This window comes from Erythrolamprus reginae, chromosome 3 (genome assembly GCF_031021105.1).
Source record: "Erythrolamprus reginae isolate rEryReg1 chromosome 3, rEryReg1.hap1, whole genome shotgun sequence".
Lineage (NCBI taxonomy): Eukaryota > Metazoa > Chordata > Lepidosauria > Squamata > Dipsadidae > Erythrolamprus > Erythrolamprus reginae.
The window spans coordinates 36876386-36892837 of NC_091952.1; positions in this window are offsets into that span (position 1 = coordinate 36876386).

Below are 16452 nucleotides of genomic sequence, written 5' to 3' on the forward strand. Positions count from 1 at the left end.
CTGCAACAACTCTGGCATAAGCCACTGAAAGTGGTCCCAGTGGTACTTGGCACGCTGGGCACAGTACTAAAGGATCTCTGTGGACATTTGAAAACCATCGGAATTGATAAAACCTCCATCTGTCAATTGCAAAAGGCCACTTTACTGGGATCGGCAAACATAATTCGCCGCTACATCACGCAGTCCTAGGTGCTTGGGAAGCGCCCAACTGGTGATGAAATACGAAATCCAGCATAGTGATCTCATTTGCTGTGTTGTACAGACATAATAATAATAACAACAACAACAACAACAACAGAGTTGGAAGAGACCTTGGGGGTCTTCTAGTCCAACCCCCTGCTTAGTCAGGAAACCCTACACTACTTCAGACAGATGGTTATCCAACATCATCTTAAAAACGTCCAATGTTGGAGCATCTTAAAATTTTACTATTCTTCCAAATCATTGTTGGTTCCATTCCATTCATACACAAAACACTGATTCCTACATTGCATCAGTTTTACTTCATATATTTAATTTGCTTCTCCATTCTTAGTTTCTTTATATATTCAAACCATCGCAACATATTTTTGGTAGATGTAGTCCTCGACATACAACCAAAATTGAGCCCAAAATTTCTGCTGCTAAATGAGACAGTTAAGTGAGTTTTGACACATTTTATATTCTTCTTGCCACCGTTTTTAAATGAATCCCTCAGTTGTTAAATTAGTAACATGATTGCTGGGTAAATCTGGCTTCCCCATGGATTTTGCTTGTCAGAAGGATAAAAGATAATTACATTACCCTGGGATGGGGTAGGCAAAGTTGCTCTTCTATGACTTGTGGACTTCAACTCCCAGAATTCCTGACCCAATCATGCTAGCTCAGGAATTCTGGGAGTTGAAGTCCACATATCATAGAAGAGCCAACTTTGCCTCCCTTGCCCTGGGACAATGCAATTGTCATAAATATGAGTCAAACATCTGAATTTTGATCATATGATCATGGGTATGCTGCATTGGTCATGTGTGAAAAATGGTCATAAGTTATTTTTTCAGTGCTATTGTAACTTGAAATGGTCACTAAATGAACTGGTTAAGTAGAGGACTATCTGTATTTATATTTATTATTATATTCAATCTGTATTCATCCAGCACCCTTTAATTCTGGATCCTCTCACTTCTTGGTTTGACTGTACACACTTTAAGTATCTCATTCCTTTTCTTAATAACATTGTTAATTGAATTTTAAAATTACAGAGATTTTAAAAAATCTAATATAAACTAAAAAGAATATGAATGACAACAAAAGAAAAAAGGGGGAAAGGAAAAGGGTGCTTTCTAAATAATATAGACAGAAATAACTTCTCCTTTTGTCAAGACAAATACAAACATGTTCAATAACTTAACAGCTTTTCTAATATTTCAACCAAAACTCTCTTCATCCCATATCTCATTTTATCTATTGATAAATAATAAAACCTTATCTTTCAAACTTAATCAGAAACGTTCATTAAGAGCTACCAGAATTAACCATACAGACATTTTAACTTTTAACTTTCATTATTCTTTCCCATAGTTTATATAATACTTTGTTATTTTCTCTAAAACTCTTTTTCCCATGTCTCTCATATCTATAAACAAATGTTTAAAACATCATTCAAACTTATTAAAAAAAAATCCATTAAGAGCTACTGGAAATAGCACATTGAAAATATTAATCTTTAATCCCTTCAAATGATGCAACAATTTTTTCATCTTCTATTCATCTATTCTAATTGTAATATCATATCTTATAACTGTCTCTAAAAAGACAACAAAACTCTCTTCTTCCCATAAACAAATATTTAAAGTCTCATCATTCCATCAAGATAAACCCATAAATAGCTGTTAGAAATGAGAGGATTATAAACTATTTAACCAATGAAATACGCCCACTTTGTAAACTTAGTTTTAGTTTTAAGAGACTTAATTATTCTCTTTTACTCGGGTCCCCAAACTTGGCAATTTTAAGACTTGTGGACTTCAATTCCCAGAATTCTCTATTCTCTATGCTGGCTGGAGAATTCTGGGAGTTGAAGTCTATAAGTCTTAGAGTTGTCAAGTTTAAAGACTCTCTGCTTTAAGTAATGCCCCAAAAGCTGATCTTTTTTCTCTCATTTGTTTTACTCACAAATTTCTTCACAGGTATAGCACATCTCTTTTGTAATTCCGAAGAAAATAATTAGCTAACTCACTTTTCTGAATTAAGATCCACATATACTAATCTTTCTTCTGGTTTATGATCTGTGTGTGTCTTTTAACTGTTGAAGTTTAATTTTTGATGTTATATAAGCATAATGGCATTGACCCAGGGGAAGAGCCTTCTCTGTGGCGGCCCCGGCCCTCTGGAACCAACTCCCCCCAGAGATTAGAATTGCCTCCACCCTCCTTGCCTTCTGCCGCCAGGCATGGGGGAATTGAGATCCTCTTTCCCCCTAGGCCTTTACAATTTTATGCATGGTATGTCTGTATGTATGTTTGGTTTTTATATTAATGGGTTTTTAATCGTTTTTATTATTGGATTATTATTGTACGCTGTCTTATTATTGCTGTTAGCCGCCCCAAGTCTCCGGAGAGGGGCGGCATACAAATCAAATCAAATCAAATCAAATAAATAAATAAATAAATACAGAAAGAAAGAAGGAAGGAAGGAAGGAAGGAAGGAAGGAAGGAAAGAAAGAAAGAAAGAAAGAAAGAAAGAAAGAAAGAAAGAAAGAAAGAAAGAAAGAAAGAAAGAAAGAAAGAAAGAAAGAAAGAAAGAATGGCAAACCTCTGGCATGTGTGCCAGAGGTTGCATACAGAGCCCCTCTGTTGCCAGTTGCTCTTCCAGGCTCTCTTGTGCGCATGCGCGATAGATTGGCACGCATGTACATGACAGAACCTGAAAGAGCAGCTGGCTGCCACATGCATGCACACTGGCTACCTGCTCTCTTCTGGGTTTCGGCACTCTAGCATGAGCGCTGCGGTTTCAACACTCATTGCCAAAAAGGTTAACCATCACTATTGTATAACATCTTTATCAATATCATTCTTATATACTGTCAGTTTTAAATCCATATCCTCTTCTCTCTCTTTATTTAAGCCCATTTTTATTGTATGAGACAGTCTACAGCAGGGGTGTCACATCATCATTGTGTTATCATGTGACGTATCAGGATTTTTTCCACCTTCACTAAACCGGGCGTGGGCGTGGCCAGGGTGTCCCGCCATTGGACCAGGAGTTTGACATTGCTAAAGAGTAAGATCTGAGTATGTTGTTGCAAAATATCCTTAAATTCTTTCAGTTAAAATATTTTCTCTATTCTCTCCTAGTGAGAGTTCTGCTTTAATTATATTCTTTAGTTCTTTCTGAATGTAACTAGACTTCAAGGTCTTCTTTTATATGCCTTCCTTTGATCAGAACATTTCTTACACTTAAATTCAGTTCTTCATATATTTTAATAGATTTTTTAAAGTTTCAAAGTTATGTTTTCAATCAACCTAGTCCTCAAGTCCATAAAATGTTTCCAAAATCAACATACTAATTGTCCTTTTTTACATTAGATTATTAAAGTTAGAAGAAACCTTATAGATCATCTATTCCAATCCCCCGTTCTAGCAGGAGTACCTCTACCATTTCGGACAAATGGCAGTCCAATCTTCTTTTGAAAGTCTCAAGTGTTGGAGCTCTCACAACCTCTGCAGGCAAGCTGTTCCACTGGTTGATCGCTCTCACCATCAGAAAATTACTCCTTATTTCTTAAGGCCTCCGGGACCACCTTCTGCCGCATGAATCCCAGCAGCCAATCAGGTCCCAAAGAGTTGGCCTTTTCTGGGTCCCGTCGACTAAACAATGCCGTCTGGGGAAGGGAAAAGGCTTCTCTGTGGTGGCCCCACCCCTCTGGAACCAACTCCCCCAGGAGATTCGAATTGCCCCTACTCTTCCCGCCCTCTGCAAGATGTTGAAGACCTATCTATGTTGCCAGGCATGGGGGGAATAACTATCTCTTCCCCCTCTTACCACCTTTTTTCCTGACTGTAATACATGAGAATGGTGTGATTGTGCAGTAATGATTGTTTTTTATATCTATGGGTTTTAAATTTTGTTTTTAATTTTTATTGGATTTGTACTCTGTATATTGTATTGTTGTTGTTGTGAGCTGCCCCGAGTCTTCGGAGAGGGGCGGCATACAAATCTAATAAATAATAATAATAATAATCTCCCATACAAATCAAGTCTTCCTCAACACACATTTTCAATCAAGTACTATCAGTGTTTTTTTCTTGTATAATTGTAAACCAGTTGTGGTCCAGTGCTCTTCCGGTTGCCTTAAAATCCCAAGGGAGAAAAACAAAGAGGAGGAAGATCTCATACTGTCTACTATAAGATTTTCTTTAGAATAGAATAGAATAGAATTGATTGGACACACAAGGAATTTGTCTTGGTGCATATGCTCTCAGCGTACATAAAATAAAATATACATTTGTCAAGAATCATGTGGTACGACACTTAATGATTGTCATAGGGGTCAAATAAGCAATGGAGAAGCAATATTAATAAAAATCTTAGGATATAAGCAACAAGTTACAGTCATACAGTCAACATGGGAGGAAATGGGTGAAAGGAATGATGAGAAAAACTAGTAGAATAGAAGTGCAGATTTAGTAGAAAGTCTGACAGTGTTGAGGGAATTATTTGTTTAGTAGAGTGATGGCGTTCGGAAAAAAACTGTTCTTGTGTCTAGTTGTCTTGGTGTGCAGTGCTCTGTAGTGACGTTTTGAGGGTAAGAGTTGAAACAGTTTGTGTCCAGGATGTGAGGGGTCAGTAAATATTTTCACAGCCCTCTTTTTGACTCGTGCAGTATACAGGCCCTCAATGGAAGGCAGGTTGGCAGCAATTGTTTTTTCTGCAGTTCTGATTATCCTCTGAAGTCTGTGTCGGTCCTGTTGGGTTGCAGCACCAAACCAGACAGTTATAGAGGTGCAGATGACAGACTCAATGATTCCTCTGTAGAACTGTATCAGCAGCTTCTTGGGCAGTTTCTTTCCACCTGGATGGACTTTATTTCTTTCTAATGCCCTCTTCCTTTTTTTTGTTCTTCATTCAACGTCTAGCTAACTTCTGCTGCAGTTTTTCTTCTCCAAGGTCATCTCTGTAGTTTTCTACAGCAACCTAAGCCTTTCCTAGTTGCTCCGCTACCATCCCAAACTCTCTCTCTCTCTCTCCATGAGGGATCACAGCAAATGAACTGTTCTTTCTATTCTTTATTTGCCAGATGGTAAGAGCACTTCGCAATGAAATATTTCTTCCAGTGTGTTTAGCATCTTTTCTTCCCGAGAATGTCTCTGGGGAATAAAAATGACTTCAGGCTGAAGTGGGTACTGAAAAACAAATTAAAGTTTCTGGGTTTGAGTAGATCCTTGGCAGCAATAATGTATTTGCATATCCCTACATTGTTTAGCTTCAGGCAGGAGCTTACTGAAGACCCCTTGGCATAATGTGTCAGGGCCAAACATTTATCACCCCTCATCAATTAGCAATTATAATGTGTTAAAAAGCCAATGTGTTTGTTGAGATCTTCAAAGATTGCCTGAAACCTTTTGGTGCATATGAGTTAGGCAGTCTCTCCTTCTACAATGTTGGAGTAATTTCATTGTTCTAAAACTGTCACTATGAAATCAGTGATTAGACATCCTGGGAAATTAAAATGCTCTGGTGTTGTTTTGTCCTTGTTTTGAACACTAATGTTAAACTTAAGAGCATTAATATTTTTGCATGAACCTTGACCCATTTGTCCAGTGTAAAATCAAGAGGGACATTGCTGTTAGATATTGGTGCCTATTTTGGAGGGAGAATCAGTGAATTCATCTCTAATTTTGTGTGCGATGAGGATGTTATCCATTTGGTCGTGTCCAGCTCTTAGTGATTCTAGAGGCCAGGTGTTTCTACATGTTTCAGATCTTGCACTACTTCTCTGAGTTTTTGTGTGCTCTAGCTGGTGTCAGCTTCAATGGTGTTTGTGTGTAATAGTGCTTTTGAATGTGGAGAAAAGTAGACATCTTCAGTAGGCTGCTTACACAATCTAATTTCCATGTTAGTGTTTATTTGTTTATTTATTTATTTATTAGATTTGTATGCCGCCCCTCTCCGAAGACTCGGGGCAGCTAACAACAATAAAGAAAACAATGTAACAAATCTAATATTAAAAAATAACCTAAAAAGCCCCAATTTAAGAGACCAATCATACAAACAAGCATACCATATATAAATTCTATAAGCCTAGGGGGAAGGGAAAAAATTTCAATTCCCCCATGCCTGACAACAGAGGTGGGTTTTAAGGAGCCTGCAAAAAGCAAGGAGGGTGGGGGCAACTCTGATATCTGGGGGGAGCTGGTTCCAGAGGGTCGGGGCCGCCACAGAGAAGGCTCTTCTCCTGGGTCCCACCAAATGACATTGTTTAGTCGACGGGACCCGGAGAAGGCCAACTCTGTGGGACCTGACCGGTCGCTGGGATTCATGCGGCAGAAGGCGGTCCCGAAGATATTCTGGTCCGATGCCATGAAGGGCTTTATAGGTCATAACCAACACTTTGAATTGTGACCGGAAATTGATCGGCAACCAATGCAGACTGCGGAGTGTTGGAGTAACATGGGCATGCCTTGGGAAGCCCATGATTCTGCACGATCTGAAATTTCCGAACACTTTTCAAAGGTAGCCCCATGTAGAGAGCATTACAGTAGTCGAACCTCGAGGTGATGAGGGCATGAGTGACTGTGAGCAGTGAGTCCCGGTCCAGATAGGGCCGCAACTGGTGCACCAGGCGAACCTGGTGCAGTGTTCTTCCAGGCTTTCTGATAGGAACCTCCCGAAAATTCAAGGGTACAAACATACACATGTTTGAAAATTCAAAACAATGTTGTTTATCACAAAATTCAAAATAAACTAAGCACTCTTTTTGTATTGCAAAGAGCACTCTTCCCAAAACAACCGGGTAGTCTGTACAATTTCCCTTAAGCAGTCATTAAGTACTTAGCTGGCAGTTGTGAAGAAACTTCACATCCCTTCTTCTTCCAACGAAGTGAGACACACACACACACACACACACGTTGCTCTGCTTTATTTTCCAAGGCGTGAAAAAGTAACAAAGTCCAGAAAACACAGTATTCCTGACGAATTCCGATCAGATATTCTTCCACAACGGCCAAACCCACATGCTGCTATTTATAGCAGCAGCCCTAATTACTGGAGCCCCACCCAAACACAGGTGGCCTCCCTCATTTCCTGTAATATGTTTTTACTTGGTCTCTTCTACGCATAATTCTGCTCTTGCGTGGGTCCAAAATGTCATCATCTGAATCAAGGGAAGATAAGGGAGATTGACTGCCTGGGCTGTGTGCCAAGCCCTCCTCTGCCGAGTCACTCCCACCATAACACAGGCCTGTAACATGTTGAATTTTCCCCTGCATCCACCTCCCCATTCCTTGGGGCAGGAGCTGGGCCAGAGCCAACCACAACAGTTAGCGACGTTTATTCATTCATTCATTCATTCATTCATTCATTCATTCATTCAATCAATCAATTTTTATGCCGCCCTTCTCCTTAGACTCAGGGCGGCTTACAACATGTTAGCAATAGCACTTTTTAACAGAGCCAGCATATTGCCCCCACAATCCAGGTCCTTATTTTACCCACCTCGGAAGGATGGAAGGCTGAACATTGCTCTATTATGTCTGATTTCCTGTCAGAATCTGTCAGTTTCGGTATTGCTGAAGGTTGTTTTTTTTTAAAAAAAAATCAGCAGAAATACAGTTAAAAGCTTTGGATAACTCTATATAGTCAGTAGTCAGGCTTTCTGGCCTTCAGGAGACAAGCATCGAGTTATTGATCTGGCTTTTGCAGATGTCCCTACTCCAGTATCTCAGCAAATCTTTTTTCAGTACAACTGTTCCTTGCAATGTTTGTAGAAATGATAGTCTGTGGAGAATGATTGGCAGTTTCCTGGAACATGTCAAATAATTGGTTGCTAGGGGTTGTGGGTATTTTGGTTTGTCCGTCTTGTCTGTTTGCTTTGTGAATCTTGATCAGACATCTGAACTGGGTGGTAGATCGTATGCGGCTCTAGTGATTTGTTAATGAGCCCGAAATTGAAGTGCTAGGCTTCTAGCTGTTTGCAAACTCAATTATTCTAGTCCAATGTATGATTTGAATAAAGGGCATAGGTAGTTAAGAATTTGCAGCCCTAGTTCTTTATTGCAGAGATGAATTATTCAATTATATGAAGCAGTTGCATCCTATATGTTCTATGTAATGCAGGTTACAATCTTGATAAACTTCCTATAGAGTGTTGTTTTTCAATTTGCAGAGTCCTGTGTGGTGTTTTTGTAGGTTTCTAGTGTGGTGGGTAATGCATGGAGTAGGGCGCTAGTGTGTTCTGATTTGTGTGTGTGTGTGTGTGTGTGTGTGTGTGTCACATGTTTGTTTTTTTGCTGAATTTGAAAATTAAGGGAGACTAGGATAGATCTATTTCGGCCTTATTTTGGCCTCATCAGCTAGCCATACCCACTGGGACTTGAACCTGCAACCTTTGCCTTGTAAGGCAGAGAGTTATCCTCTAGGCCAGTGTTTCCCAACCTTTTTTGAGCCGCGGCACATTATTAATATTTTCAAAATTCTGGGGAACACTGAAGGGGGGGCGGGGGGCGGGGCTAAAGAAAAGTTTGGACAAAAAAAAATCTCTTCCTCCATTTCACTCTATTTCTCCCTCCCTCTTTCTCTCTCTTCCTTCCCTTCTTTCTCTCTCCATCCCTCTTTCTTTCTTCCTCTTTTTTGCTCTTTCTCTCTCCCTCCTTCTCTCCCTCCATGTCTTTCCCTCTCCCTCCTTCCCCCCTCTCTTTCTCTCTCTTGCTTTCTTTCCCTCTCTTTCTCTTGCTTTCTTTTTCTCTCATTCTCTCTCCCCTCCTTTTTCTCTCTCTCTCTTTCTCTCTCGTTCACCATGCCAGCAACAGAGAGAAAAAGAAAGAGAGAGAGAGAGCTGGAGAGAGAATGGAGGGCGCCGTTGTCTTCGCCTCCGCCCGCCGGCTCTGCAGCTAAGAGGCAACAGCAGCCATCAGCCTCCTCACCCTCCCAGATGTTCCCAGCGCCCGGCCACGCGCTGCCTCCCGTTAGCCCGGCTGACCTTTCCCTGCTGCCGTTTTCTCTTCATGGCGCAAAGCCACACAGTCCCGGACTCCCGGATCGCTCGCTTTTCCGGCCAGCAAGCGCGACGCGGCGCTTTCCTGGGCAGATGGCTTTGCTGACCGGAGAAGCGAGCGATCCGGGAGTCCGGGACTGTGTGGCTTTGCGCCATGAAGAGAAAACGGCAGCAGGGAAAGGTCGGCTGGGCTAACGGGAGGCGGCGCGTGGCCGGGCGCTGGGGACGTCTGGGAGGGCGAGGGGAGCCGGTGGGCGGAGGCGAAGACAACGGCGCCTTCCATTCTCTCTCCGGCAGCGAAGGAGAGGGGGCGGATCACGCCCCAAGACAGGAGGCGGCGGCGGAGGAGGAGGAGAGTAGGCGGATCAGGCGGGCAATGGGGCAGGGCAGAGAAGCCAGGGGCGCGTTTGGCCAGAGGCACCGTGGGGAGGCAGGGGCGGCCGCGGCTCCCTTTACTCCTACTGCCGGACCTCCCCGCCCCTGCCTTTTTCCCGCCTTCCTTCTTTGGGGCCCAGCCGGAAACAGCTGCATCGGGCTGCGAGTGGAAGCTCCAGGTCGGAGGCACTGGCGGTCCGACACTGGCAGTGCCCCGCCCACCTGGAGCTTCCTGCGGCACACCTGACCGTGTCTCACGGCACACTACTGTGCCGCGGCACACCGGTTGGGAAACGCTGCTCTAGGCTACAGTATCCAATCCCTTCAGCTCTGCACCAGGGAAGGGTTACATATTTTTGTGTCGAATCACCCTGGTGTATATATATAATGTTCTATATAATGTTATATATGTTATATTCAGAGCACCTTTAAATGAAACAGGTGTGGGTCAATAATTCTTTAATATATTTTGGTTAGGTTCTGCATTTCTGAGTGTTGGTGAACTCCAGTATATTTGGAAAGCAAATATTTAAATATTTAAACCTTTAATGGTAGTTTGACAGTGGCTTCAGCTATATTCATCTTCATTCTGGGAAATTAATACATCAGTGAAGCAGATTCTACTGGAGTGGGTGGCGATAACAATTTTAATGAAATAAATTTTGTTTTCCATTTTGCACATAGCTCACTCAGAAAGCCAATCTGCCATGTTTTTGTATTAATCTGATACTGCTTCAAATAAATCTTCATTAAAATCTTCATTTAGTATTTCTGAACACTCTCTCAGAATGTTCACTCTTAAAAATACATTCTGTAAGATGACATATTTCTAAATGCAAATTAATATTTTTTTTAGCCTAGAACTGCAGGTGGTTAATTATGTTCCAATTCATCCCCGAATCTGAAAGATTTTGATCCAGTCATCTCTTATCAAAATTTATAAGTACTCAACTGGGCGTACTCCCAAGGCATTTTCTGTAGTTTCAGAGAATAATTATCTCCTTCATCAGGATGTTTTCAAATAATTTCTGTTCAAACTCCTACTTTTTATCATTACATTTATACAAATCTCTAGCTATCAAGGACATCCACAAGCATTTCCTTGTTTTATTAGACTCAGAAAAGTCCCTAAATAACGGAAGCCCTGCAGGACTCTTTTGAGTTTCAATTTTTTATTTTATTTTAAAATAGACGAAAATGTTAGAATGGCAGTAATAAAGAACAACTCAAAGGCATCAACAGCTTTAAAAGGGTATTTGTGACTTTTTAAAGACTGCAAAGTGGCTCCAGCAAGTGTAATTGATGTGAATAGATGCCAACAATGGCCATACAATTACAATTATAGCTGCCACCATAGTAATGTGCACCAGTTAAGACAAGAATTATTTCTAGGTATATACTACACAGGGCTGGGAAAATATCATCTTGCAAAAGAAACACAGCTTGAATCTTAGGAATGAACCTAAGAGATATGTTTTTGGAACAGAGGGGAAAACAGTTGAAAGGCTTAATAATATTTCAGACCAAATGTTGCATCTGACTGCCCTTTTCAACATGCAGAGATTTCAGCAAACCAGGTGCCCAAAGCCCAAACCTCTGGAAGGATGCTTCCTGATGAAAGTGCTTTGTTTATGATAAAAGTATGGCCATATCGATGCAATTTTTTTTTTCAATTAAGACTCACAGTACTTATCTGTTTATAGACTTCCATGTCCCGCTCTAGTTTTGCAGGTCACTTGGGCCCCTGTAAATTGCATGACCTTTACAATTCAGATCTGTCTTCTTTTGTGCCTCACCAAGAAATAGGAATTACAGAACCACATATTTTGTCATTCTTTGCTGGTATACCTTGTAATATGTTTTATTGTCGTTGTGAGCCGCCCCGAGTCTACGGAGAGGGGCGGCATACAAATCTAATAAATAAATAAATAGCAATAGCTAATACATTTTATTATTATTATTATTATTATTATTATTATTATTATTATTATTATTAATTAGACTTGTATGCCGCCCTTCTCCGAGGACTCAGAGCGGCTCACAAAATACAATACAATAACATGTGTACAAATCTAACAGTTTAAAACTCTAAGCTAAAATCCCATTACATTTAAAAAATAGTCAATTAACTCAATCCCATCCACACATAACATTTAATGGTCAGAAAGAAGAGGGGGCATGATCTAACTGCCCCAGGTCTGGCAACATAGATGGGTCTTAAGGGGGCAGTGCGAATCTCTGGAGGGAGCTGATTCCAGAGGGCCGGGGCCGCCACAGAGAAGGCTTTTCCCCTAGGTCCCGCCAGACAACACTGTCTGGTCGATGGGGCCCGGAGAAGGCCAACTCTGTGGGACCTAATCGGCCGCTGGGATTTGTACAGATATCTGCTTCATAGTGCTTTACAGCTCTCAACTAAGCAGTTTACAGTCAGCGTATTGCCCCCAACAATCTGGGTCCTCATTTTACCCACCTCGGAAGATGGAAGGCTCAGTCAACTTTGAGTCGGTCAGAATTGAACTCCGGGCAGTGAGCACTGAGTAAGCCTGCAGTACTGCATTCTAACAACTGTGCTACTATGGCCCATAACTTTAAATAGGAAACCTTGTATATTTCTATCTAATAAAAGCATTGCATTGGTATGGATTTAGAAAGGTTTACTATAAACAAAAGGTACAATTTAATTCAAGATCAATACCACGTCTTTATCAAACAGCTTACGAGATACTAAAATAAACTAGATAGTTATGGAATCCCACATGCACATCCAGTTAGAAACAAAGTCATGGGCAGTTACGAAAAGGCCTTTTAACAATTGTCACCAATTCTAATTTTTAATCTGACAAAAGGAAGAGAAGTAATCATTCTCTGCATTTAATTTACAGATTAAATCAAGTGTAATTTTTGTTCTCATCCTTTTTTTCCCTCAAGACTGGCTCCAATATGCTAAACAGAATATTGTCTGATGCAACAAAACACATGTATCTTGGCTTAACCCATATATCCTTACTCCTAGTCGTGTTTCTCAATTATTTTGTTACACTCCCCCCCCCCAGGAAGAAGAAAACATTTCACGCCCCCCCCCCTCTCCCCCGGGACGATTGTTTGCAATATTCAGCACATTTTCATTGGGAAAACTCAACCGGCTTATCAGCATGATTTGGGTATGTGTTTAAGTGACACCTTAATTTATCTGTTTGCTGGCAACATTTTTAGGCACAGTAAACATACTGGTCTTTCCTTGTCTCCCACGGTAGTCACAGTGAAGCCAAGCGCTACATACGCTATCATATTTCCTCATCTTAACTTTCAGATTTACATTTGTCTCGTTATCTCCATCTCTCTCCTCCTTTCTTTTCATCCTTATTAAATATTTTTTCATGTTGTCTCTTAAGGGTTTGTGTTATGCACATCATATCTCATCAAATTTATGGTGAAAAGCGTTAGATGAGAAGCTCTGGATTCCGGTTCCGGGTTGAGCGGTGTGGAGATGGTGGGTCCGCCGCTCCCCTGAGACTACGGTAAAAATCGTCGGCAATGGACCATTCCAGCTTGGAAATGACCCGAGGTCGGTCTGCTGTCTTGTCCCCCGCTGAGGCAGCTAGAGACTAATGTCTTTGCTGCTGTTGGAGAGCGTCGGAGGCTGCAATGCCGAGAGAACTCTTCGGGGCGATCAGCTGAGACGCGGAAGATGGCGGCCGCGTCTGAGTGTAAAATGAAAAACGCCGAAGGAGAAGGAGAAGAAGGAAGCTGTGAGGGTGGCGAGCCGGACCGAGCCGAGCTTCCTGGCGCGGCACTGATGAGTGAGAGTGACCTGTGCCAGTGCCGAGGCGATGGAGGCGAGGGGTTGACGGAAAGGAAGGGAATGGAGGAGAATGGAGCGGAGCGGAGTGGAGCAGAGATCAGCGCTGGAATTGAGGCGACCCTGCCTGCTCGAGGGACCAAAACCGCTGACGACCCAGGCCGGTGGGAGCGACCTGCAGTCGGTGGTGGAGGACACCTGGATGGGCGAGGAATATCCAGGAACAACCCCCCCCCCGTATGGCACCAGTGGGTGAGAGCTGCTGGTGCCAAGGGGGGGATAAAGATGTAAAGTTGGAATGAGGGAGACAGACGCCCAGTATGAGTGCCCGCAGAGACTAATTGTGACCTGAAGAACTAGAGGGGGTGAGAATTGTGGAATTAACTGCCTAGAACCATCATGGCTAATTAGACTGGGGATATTGTTTATTGTTTAATTCCTATTTTGTTATTACTGTCATCTCCCCCCCCCTTCACCATTTTCACTTCCACCATTTTCCTATTTTCATCATCTTCTCATCCCCTCAACTATTATTAAGATCATGGAAGAACTGCGCCCCCTAGTGGCAAGACTATAGAAAAAACACAGCAGACTTTTTAAGACTCTGAGACTACATGGAAGATCTGTAGAGGATTTCGGACCTGGATTGGTTGATTGACCGAGGATTGATGTCAATTAAGATCTGATTTTATATTTTATATTTTATTTTTTATACTAATTTATTAACTTATTAACTTTTATCTTAACTTACTTAGATTTGTATTTATATCTTACATATTAGCAATATTTAATCTATTTTAATTAATTGGGGGGGTTTAACTGATGTATAATTGGAGTGGGTGTAATGATATGTATGGGAGGAATGATTGGTATGAATGCGATGGCTGGAGTGGGTGGGGTTATGTCAGGGGAGGGGTGAATGGGAATAGTATGAATAGTATGAATGAGATATTTGGGCCACCTGACGCCGGAGAGGCGGGAGGGGAGGGGGCACCGATCTCTGGGGTGGCGGAGGGTCGGAATATCCCTGTATTGCTGGGGAGAGGCAGATATGGCGGGGGCCACAGAGCTAGCCGTTCCAGGGGAACGAGAGACTGTTGCTTAATGACGGTCCCTTGTTCTGGCTCTGTGAGCCCAACCTTGGGTACTGGTGATGAGTGTAACTCTGGCCCTGGACTCAGGTTGCTGCTGCTCAACGCCAGGTCGGTGGTAAATAAAGCTCTCCTCATCCGGGATTTGATCCTGGATGAGGAGGCCGACCTGGCTTGTATTACTGAAACCTGGCTGGGCCTAGAGGGAGGTGTTCCTCTCTCTGAAATTTGCCCAGCCGGGTTTCAGATATGGCATCAACCTCGACCCCAGGGAAGGGGGGGAGGAGTGGCTATTGTAGCCAGGGAGAGCCTTTGCCTGCGTAGGCTCATTGCTCCGGAAATTGCGGGTTGCGAGTCTCTCTTGCTGAAGTTGGACTTAGGGGTTCAGGTGGGCTTATTTCTCACGTACCTGCCTCCCAGCTGCGTGTCAAAAGCCCTGCCTGTGCTACTCGAGGAGGTAGCCGGGTTGGCGGTGGAGTTCCCCGGACTTATTGTCCTGGGGGACTTCAATCTGCCGTCGCTCGGCGAAACCTCTGGGTTGGCACAGGAGTTCATGGCCACCATGACAGCCATGGACCTGACTCAAGTAGTACAGGGTCCGACTCACGAGGGAGGGCACGCACCTGACATGGTATTCCTTTCCGAGCAATTGAGTAATGGTCTGAGATTAAGGGGCTTAGAACCATTGCCTTTGTCTTGGTCAGACCATTTCCTACTACGGCTTGACTTCCTGGCTCCAATCCTTCCCCGCAGGGAGGCGGAACCAATGAAGATGTTCCGCCCCAGACGCCTGATGGACCCAGAGGGCTTTCAGATGGCGCTTGGGGTTATACCAGAGGCACTTGTCCACAGTTCGGCGGAGTCTCTTGCGGAGGCCTGGAATACGGCTGCTGCGGAGGCTCTTGACCGGATTGCGCCTTTGCGACCTCTCCGTGGCGCTAGACCCCGAAGAGCCCCATGGTTCAACGAGGAGCTCCGGGAGTTGAAACGCCAAAAGAGACGTCTAGAGAAGCGATGGAGGAAGAGTAGGTCTGAATCTGATCGAACACTTGTAAGAGCTTTTATTAAGACTTACAAAGTGGCGCTCAAGGCGGCAAGATGCGCGTACCATGCCGCCTTGATTGCATCAGCGGAATCCCGCCTGGCCGCTCTGTTTAGGGTGACCCGCTCCCTTCTTAACCAGGGGGGAGTTGGGGAGCCCTTGCAGAGTAGTGCCGAGGAGTTTAACACGTTTTTCGCTGATAAAGTCGCTCAGATCCGGGCCGACCTCGACTCCAATTGTAAAACAGTGTCGACTGACAACGAGTCAGTCGAGGTGACTGGGGCACGTACTTGTCCACCTGTCTGGGAAGAGTTTGATCTGGTGACACCTGATGAAGTGGACAAGGCCATTGGAGCTGTGAGTTCCGCCACCTGCTTACTGGATCCGTGTCCCTCCTGGTTGGTCTCGGCCAGCAGGGAGGTGACACGGAGCTGGGCCCAGGAGATTACCAACGCTTCCTTGGGGAGGGGAGTTTTTCCATCACTCTATAAAGAAGCGCTTGTGCGCCCCCTCCTCAAGAAGCCCTCCCTGGACCCAGCCGTACTTAACAACTATCGTCCAGTCTCCAACCTTCCCTTTATGGGGAAGGTTGTCGAGAAGGTGGTGGCACTCCAGCTCCAGCGGTCCTTGGAAGAAGCTGATTATCTAGGTCCCCAGCAGTCGGGTTTCAGGCCCGGTTACAGCACGGAAACCGCTTTGGTCGCGTTGATGGATGATCTCTGGCGGGCCCGGGACAGGGGTTTATCCTCTGTCCTGGTGCTCCTCGATCTCTCAGCGGCTTTCGATACCATCGACCATGGTATCCTTCTGCACCGGTTGGAGGGGCTGGGGGTGGGAGGCACTGTGCTCCAGTGGTTCTCCTCCTACCTCTCTGGCCGGTCGCAGTCGGTGTTAGTGGGGGGTCAGAGGTCGGCTCCGAGGTCTCTCCCTTGTGGGGTGCCTCAGGGGTCGGTCC